Raw genomic sequence first — 7,227 nt, forward strand, 5'->3', positions numbered from 1 at the left:
TCATAATGAGAGATCCATCTGTATGAAGTGAACGGATCGAAGTGCTTCCGTTTTCTGAAGTATATTCCTTCCATAGTATTTGAAGTGAACGGCATCGATACCATGCTTGCAGTCATTGCAGGGCTCTGTAACCTGCAAGCAAGTCTGATCAAGGAGAGCGAGTAAAGATCAAGTCTGCCGCCTCTCATGTAGTTTACTACTGTGTTCGTGGGTTTGCATTTTTATCAACATGCAGCAACAAGTGTAGGTAAGTAATGCTAAAAATAAGTGGCTTCTCGCTTTCGCAGCGTGTTCTGCAGAAATGCCTCATTGTAGGCAACGCCAAGGATGTGGCCGTTACCTCTTGCCCACAACACGAAATCGCAGAGCTTCCTTCTCAGACAGAACAACTGAAGCTGTACTTGCGTATAGTGTGAAAATTTCTCATGGGCACCAGCACCAGTTTGAGGCCATAATTCCTCACATCATGTGCGTTACTAGTTAAAAGGTCAGTAAGGCTACCATGCCTTTTTAGCACGTTTTCTGTCGGGCACTTAATTTACAGTAAAACCTCTCGAGAACTGTCAATACCGTCTGGGCTGGCGGCTAGCCATGGTGCCGTTTCGTTCTCCGTCGGACCACAGAGATGCACCCTGCAGCTGGTTTCACACTTGTACTAAGCTCGTTCTTTGGGCTCCGAGATCTCGTCATGTATGCGGGAAACACCAAGAGAGGGGAGAAAAAGGGTCACTTTATTTGTCTATGTTCCCCCTCTAAATATACTTTCCACAGGCTGTCCTATGAATACGTGCACCTTCTAAGACGTGGAATTAAGTGGTTAGGGACATGTCTGATTTGATTACATCTTTTGTACCAGTGCATGCAGCCCTCACATTGAACTCTCTAGATTCATAGCCTACACATTTTGCATTAGTTTTTTTTTCTTCATGCGCATGCAGTCACAGAAAACATCTTTGCCATACCACCTCGCAGTTGGAACAATCCACCATGTAGTCCGATTACAATTATGTGCCACCACACACAGCCACACTGTGATGTGGCAACACACAGGGAATATGGTGTGCTCCTAACACCCTAGCGGCCGAACACGAGCCCGTGGCCGAATGACTGCAACAACACAAATAGTAACCGAGCCCAACAGGATACACACAAATTACCGCGTAAGAAAGTAGATGGAATTTTGCGTGAGGAATTTTGAGGGTTGCCGGAACGGAACCAACTCTTTATTTCACTGCAGGGGCAAACTCAGGCGATTATGAGCATTCTCACATTTAAATGTGATAATCAGCGGCCCGGTCAATGAAAATCACTACCTTGGCTAGTGAAGTAGGGGTGTCGGGTGACATGTTATTGGAAGATAAAGGTATTTTTTTTCACAACAATTATGTAATATTGGAACAAGGGTGCAAATGAGGAACCAGCATGCGACATATGTTCAGTATTAGGCATTGATACACATTTCGCTGCCAAAGACACAGTGATGGAGCAGAAAGCATAGCCGAAGTGAGCCTCAGCGCTATGGGGGTGGTTGGGCAGAAAAAACAGAGCAAGAGGGTTGAAAAGTGTGAACTTAGAACATCGCTTTGCAGTATCGTTCACTAAGGGCCGCGAGTAAATTAACATTTTTATCCACAACAGCATGCGACGTTCATGACTGAGATTACACTCAAGAACAACATTTTAATCGCCCGTGCAGTAAATTCACGCTTTTAAAAGCTGGAATGTCAATAAATGCCCTGCCTTCACCCCTTCGATAACAAAATAGGTCAGTTGGTAAAGCTATACGAGTGAATGAACCTTAAACTGTAGGCGTGTTTACAATTTAGCTTCATGTTACGGGTAAAAAATAGCAACCGCTAAGGTGCAAAAAAAGAAAAAAAGTACAACCTATTTTACTTCCGAGGGCCAGCTGGTATATACACCTTTTTCGTTTAGCCTCGTACCCAGCCACGTTGTCCCCATATCCGGTATGCTATCCAAGAGAAAAAAGAAATACAAGATTTCAACCCGGAAAAAGAAAACAAGAAACATAGAAAGGACATAACAATGAGGAATGACGGTTGCAATCAAAATGTTAACATATTTTACTAACGAGGCGAGAAGAAAGCGATGTTTTCTCGAATACCAGAAGTTCCAAAATTGAAGATGGCGGCGCCCGCGTAGAAAATGTGTATAGGTATGAAATGTTTTGCAGAGTGTAGCTTAGCGTATTGTCGACATAGGTCACAGACAGGTGATAGCTTCACTGTCCAGATGGGTGTCGGTATCGTAGACGGCATATATCCAACGTTCTGAAGAATTTATACAGACATTTGTCAACTCCCAAGAGCTATGATCTGCAAGTATTTGGAGAGGGTTAACAGAGACGTGCCAAGACACACACACGCACACAATATGAGCTGTTGCACACGAATTCTCATCCACGTCCACATCGCTACATTCATCACTCTTGCCTTTTTTTATTAACCCTAGTCATCGGCACACATGGTGATCGGCATGGTGTCATTCCTATCGTCGTGAACCATCTGGGGGCCACACCCATGTAGTTGTGGGGCGCGAGCTACATAGGCTAATGTAATTACGTGTTGACGTAACCTTACGTGATGACGTATTATATTTAGTTGAGGGGCTCTAGCACACAGGCCGAAGGAGTGGCATCTGTGTATAAACCGTTCCAAAAAGAGCTTTCGGGAGGCGTTACTTTCAAGGTTGGCATGTACTTTTTGCTTTGCTCGCTTGCCAAAGTGCTGGACAGTGGGGAATGCACAATGGGCTGGAGATTTGTAAACATTCGTACCTTGTATAAGCCAGCACAATAGGAACACGCAAGCCAGTGGGCTTGTATGTTCTTATTAAACAAACAACTGGTGAAGCACACACCAGCACAAGACGTGTGGGAATCGACTACATCAGTCAATCTAAATACGCCCAGAAAGAGTGTGGTTTTGGCTGAGAGCGTTGGAAAGTCAATCAAACAATCTACGTACTATTCGCTGTGACAGAGCAGAATCCCATTAGCACCTACTTCGCAGTCAGTAAAACCACAGTTTCTACAGTAAAACTGACTTTGAAACTGAGAAAGTCTCCAAGACGGTTTTGAATAAGTTTTGGCAATCCACAGAAGTTCAAAGCATTTCACGCTTAAAACATGCTTTTGGTGGTAGACATGTCAGAATATCAGGCACAGCAAAAAACAAGCACTGGGGACACTCTCCTTACTTGGAAATTTTTGGTTACAATCACCCCCTTAAAATCTATCGAAAAAAAAAACAAACTTGATTAAGCATTTGTCTCGTACAATAGTCCTTGCACAAAATGAAGTCCCTTTTCTAGTGTCCCCGCCGCCATGAAATCGAAAAATTGGCTAATGAACATGCGGATGAGCCCTTCTGAAGCTAACAAGAGCAGTTACTTTTTCCCCAAGCACCGCCTGCTAAATTTACTGCTGTCCAAAACGATGGCTTTTGTTGCTAAAGGTATGGAGAGGATGTGGGTCAGGGTGACACACTAGTCTTCCAGACAGGTGGCAGTCACTCCTCGTTTAATTTTGCTAAAAAAAATTACAATCTTATGCTTGAGTTTGTGGCAAACCTCGTTGAAACTGCATAGAGTTTGGCAAGCTAGACTACTATATGTGGGTAAGACTAAAACAGGATGCCAGCGGCGAAGGCGACTTACTGCTGCCAGCTCTCAGCGTCAATAGCTGCTTTGTTTCTAGCAAACTGTGGTTGGAGAAACAGCATCAGCGGTGGTCACGTTTCAGACGCTGGGGTTGTATGTATGTTCACTCAGCCGATGTTTCATTTTCATGATGACAGCAGAGGAACTTTGTTGGGCCGAAGGATACATATATATTGTGAGATCAGCTGCATACTCAGGCTTTTTTTTGCAACCTTTCTCAGTTAGGGTAACGAGAGTAGAAAATATTTCCAGTAAGAGACTGACAAAAAGTCATATTTGGGCGTTTTATGTGCCAAGCCAACGACGGGCATCTGGCGCGCCCTAGCGGAGGACTGAGGATTAATTTCGACAACCTGGGGATCGTTTGACGTGCAACCGAAAGCTCGGTTACACGGCGCCTTTCCATCAATAAGCCTGCGACAGATTGGGGGGCCTTGGCTGGGATTCGAACCCGCCACCAGTGGATTCGTAGGCAGGCGCTTTGCCTTGAATAAACTGACAGAGAGGGCCGAAATTCTTTCTTGCTTAATGTTTTGCCGAGTTTTACAAAACAAAGCTGTTTTTCTTTTTGTTTCTTTTTTGACGAGAACATGGGCTCACAGATGAATGTGCCGAACTTATCATATGCTGTTCTACTCGAGTGTCGTCCTGGGAAGGCTTCTGAATCAAGAGAGCGAGTCGTCTGTTTCTTGCGGAGAGAGTAGAGGAGGCGTCAACACGAAGCCACGCTTTGATTGGGGGACGCTAACATATGTAAACACCATACCACTCTGTCGTCTGCTAGTCGTAGCAGTGGCTGCCCTACCTTGGCTGTCAGAGATACCGATCCTGTATGAACTTTGACTCGACCTTCGTCAAACGGGAGAGAAAATACCTCGAAGGTTACCTAGGTTCAACCAAAGGGTCGCCACTGCCGTTCACGCGCCCTCGTGGGGGGTTTCAATACGGGTCTTTGGCACAGCAGTGTCGACAACATTCAAAGTGGAGCAGGCCATGGCAGGTCTCTCGCTCAGCGGGTGTGTTGGCCTTTCATTGTTTTTAACTTCATATAACTTTGTGGATCGGTTCACGTTAAATGGGTTGTTCAAAGAGAAGCAGCAAAAGACGGAGGACCGGAGATGTGGTGGCTGGAAACGATACAACCGTGCAACCGTGCCACTCGTGTGTGCAGCACTCTCAGAAAAAAAGGTGTATTATTACACCCCTTGTCCCATATAATACACCCCAAAACTTCAATTCGACGTACAGCGCCCCATAATCGAACAGGCGGCCCCAAAGTTTACGAGGGGCTTGATAGCCATGTGGTACAACTTATTAAGATAGCTTATGTACGTATTATTGACTACAAAAAAGATTATCTGAGTTTTCTTGGCCGTACTGCAAACGCTCCGTGTTTTCTTTCTTTGGTCTTTGATAGGTACTTTAGCAATTTAATAAGTTGCACCACACGGCTATCAAGGCCCTCGAAAAAGTTTGGAGCCGTCTGTTCGACTATAGGGCGCTGTACGTCGAAATGAAGTTTTGGGGTGTATTATATGGGACAAAAGGGTGTAAGGTGATACCCTTTTTTTTTAGAGTGAGGTCCAAGCTAGGCTTACTACTCGGTCGCCGCTCCTACGTATGTTTACACCTCATGTACACATCTGAGTACGCTAACTGTTTTGACGAGAGTCTTTAAGCCAAGGGAGAAACGTCAGTGAACAAGCGGCGACTGAATAGTAGGCCTAGCTTTGAGCTAGGCCTACACCCACGAGCGGTACCGATCGCACTGCCATATCGTTTCCAGCCACTACATTCCCGGTTCTCCGTCTCTTGTTACTCCTCTTTGCACAACTCATTTAATGTGAGGGGATGAAAAAAACTCATATGCAGCTGAAAATAAAAAAAAGGGGACAACTTACCCGCCGAGCGAGAGACCTGCCGCGGCTTGCTCCGCTTTGGGTGTTGTCAACACTGCTGTGCCGAAGACCCGCCTTGGAACCTTTAGTAAGGGTGCATAAAGGGAATTATCTCCCTTTTGATTGTACCAAGGCAACTTTCAAGGTATTTCCTTCTTTGACGAAGGTCGAGCTCTGGTCGGGTTCATAAAGAATCGGTTGATCTCTAAAAACCAAGCCAGGGCAGCAACTGCTGTGGCTAGCAGACGGTAAAGCAGTGTTTACCCACGTTATCATTGTCTAAACAAAGCGCGGCGTCGTGTCGTCACTCTTGACACCTCCTCTATTCTCTCCGTGAGAAGCAGACGACTTGTTCGCTGTATAGAAAGGTGCATTGAATGAGCATTTTTTCAGTTTGTTTCAATCATGTCGGCTGTAGATACATACCTTGTATTTTTGTTTCTACGGAATGTCTTGTGCAGGCGCCTAGAAATCCAGTTTTTTGGTGAGATGCCCTTGGTGATTGAGCCCGCTGTGCTTGCAGTGATCCTTAGGGCCGTTGCGGCAGCCATTGACTACAGTGCTGCCCTCTCGTTTGCTACTCCAGGGAAGATATCTGAGCTGAAGCAACCCGCAGATTGGTGTCGTAAAAATGCCTGCACAGGTGGCATAACAGCTTGGGGAAGTGGCTACAGTAACGTGGACAACCTGGAAACTGGTTTGCACACACAGCATCAAGCAATGTAGACATGCATCCTATGCTCGACATTACCTCTAACAGCTGAAGTTGTGGTGGCTTAATTGTTGCTTCGATGACCCAGGACAAGATTAATCGCCCGAGGTCCTAAAAACCAAATTTTTTGAAGTGCCGTAGCAGCTCAGGGTAACTGATACACTCCAAAAAGCAACTTTTTTTAATGCGAAAGCATTAACCGTTTCATGGAACTAGCCGACATCATCAGCCGCGCCAAACGGCAGATGAATTCCCGAAGCCGCGATCTGAGGCATCCCAGCTTTGAAACCACGCAGAAAGCCATGCAAAACGGCAGTGATATGAAGCCGCCGCGCGTCAGTATCAATAAGCGTCACCGCATGGCGCTGCGTGTCCGCGAGGCAGCGGCTTCACTACTCCATGCCAGCGTCAGCGTGGCGAGGAGCGCGCGCGCACTCGACTGTAGACGCAAGTAAGCCGCAGACGAAATAAGGGAGCGGAAGAACGGTATGCATGCTTTCGCATTCACAACTCATAAGAAGTGCTTAGGTGTACCTCGAGCCTTTTCGGCATGTGTCCGTATGTTGTTTGTGATGGGGCAGGAGCAATGTTCTTCGTGGTGGATGCGTTCCACTTGCGCTGCACATATGTGCAGGATAAGCCTGCCATTCCCCTGCTCGTTGCCTCTGTGACGCTGAAGAACTACACCGGCATGCGAGCAGGATAGCCCTAGCCCCGCCAAGCAAGAGCATGCTATGCTGGTCATTTCGTTGTCCTCAAAACGTATTGAAACATGTTAAATCTTTGATGTTGTCTGAGAAGGGCGAGCTTTAGGTGTCAGCTGGTACAAACCACCCCTTCCTCGCGCAACAAAAATAGTTGCCACATAGACAGACACTTGTAAGTTCACCTGCTTCTGCAAAGCCTTTCAGATTATTTGCTGGCTTCCTTCCTGGT

General features: G+C 46.2%; 1 pseudogene; it reads right to left on the reverse strand.

The window, feature by feature from the left end:
• Nucleotides 1–257: 257 nt before the first annotated feature.
• LOC115324207 lies at nucleotides 258–6,939 on the reverse strand (annotated as a pseudogene).
• Between the last annotated feature and the right edge of the window lie 288 nt (nucleotides 6,940–7,227).

This window comes from Ixodes scapularis, unplaced genomic scaffold, assembly GCF_016920785.2.
Source record: "Ixodes scapularis isolate PalLabHiFi unplaced genomic scaffold, ASM1692078v2 PGA_scaffold5__190_contigs__length_132052651, whole genome shotgun sequence".
Classification (NCBI taxonomy): domain Eukaryota; kingdom Metazoa; phylum Arthropoda; class Arachnida; order Ixodida; family Ixodidae; genus Ixodes; species Ixodes scapularis.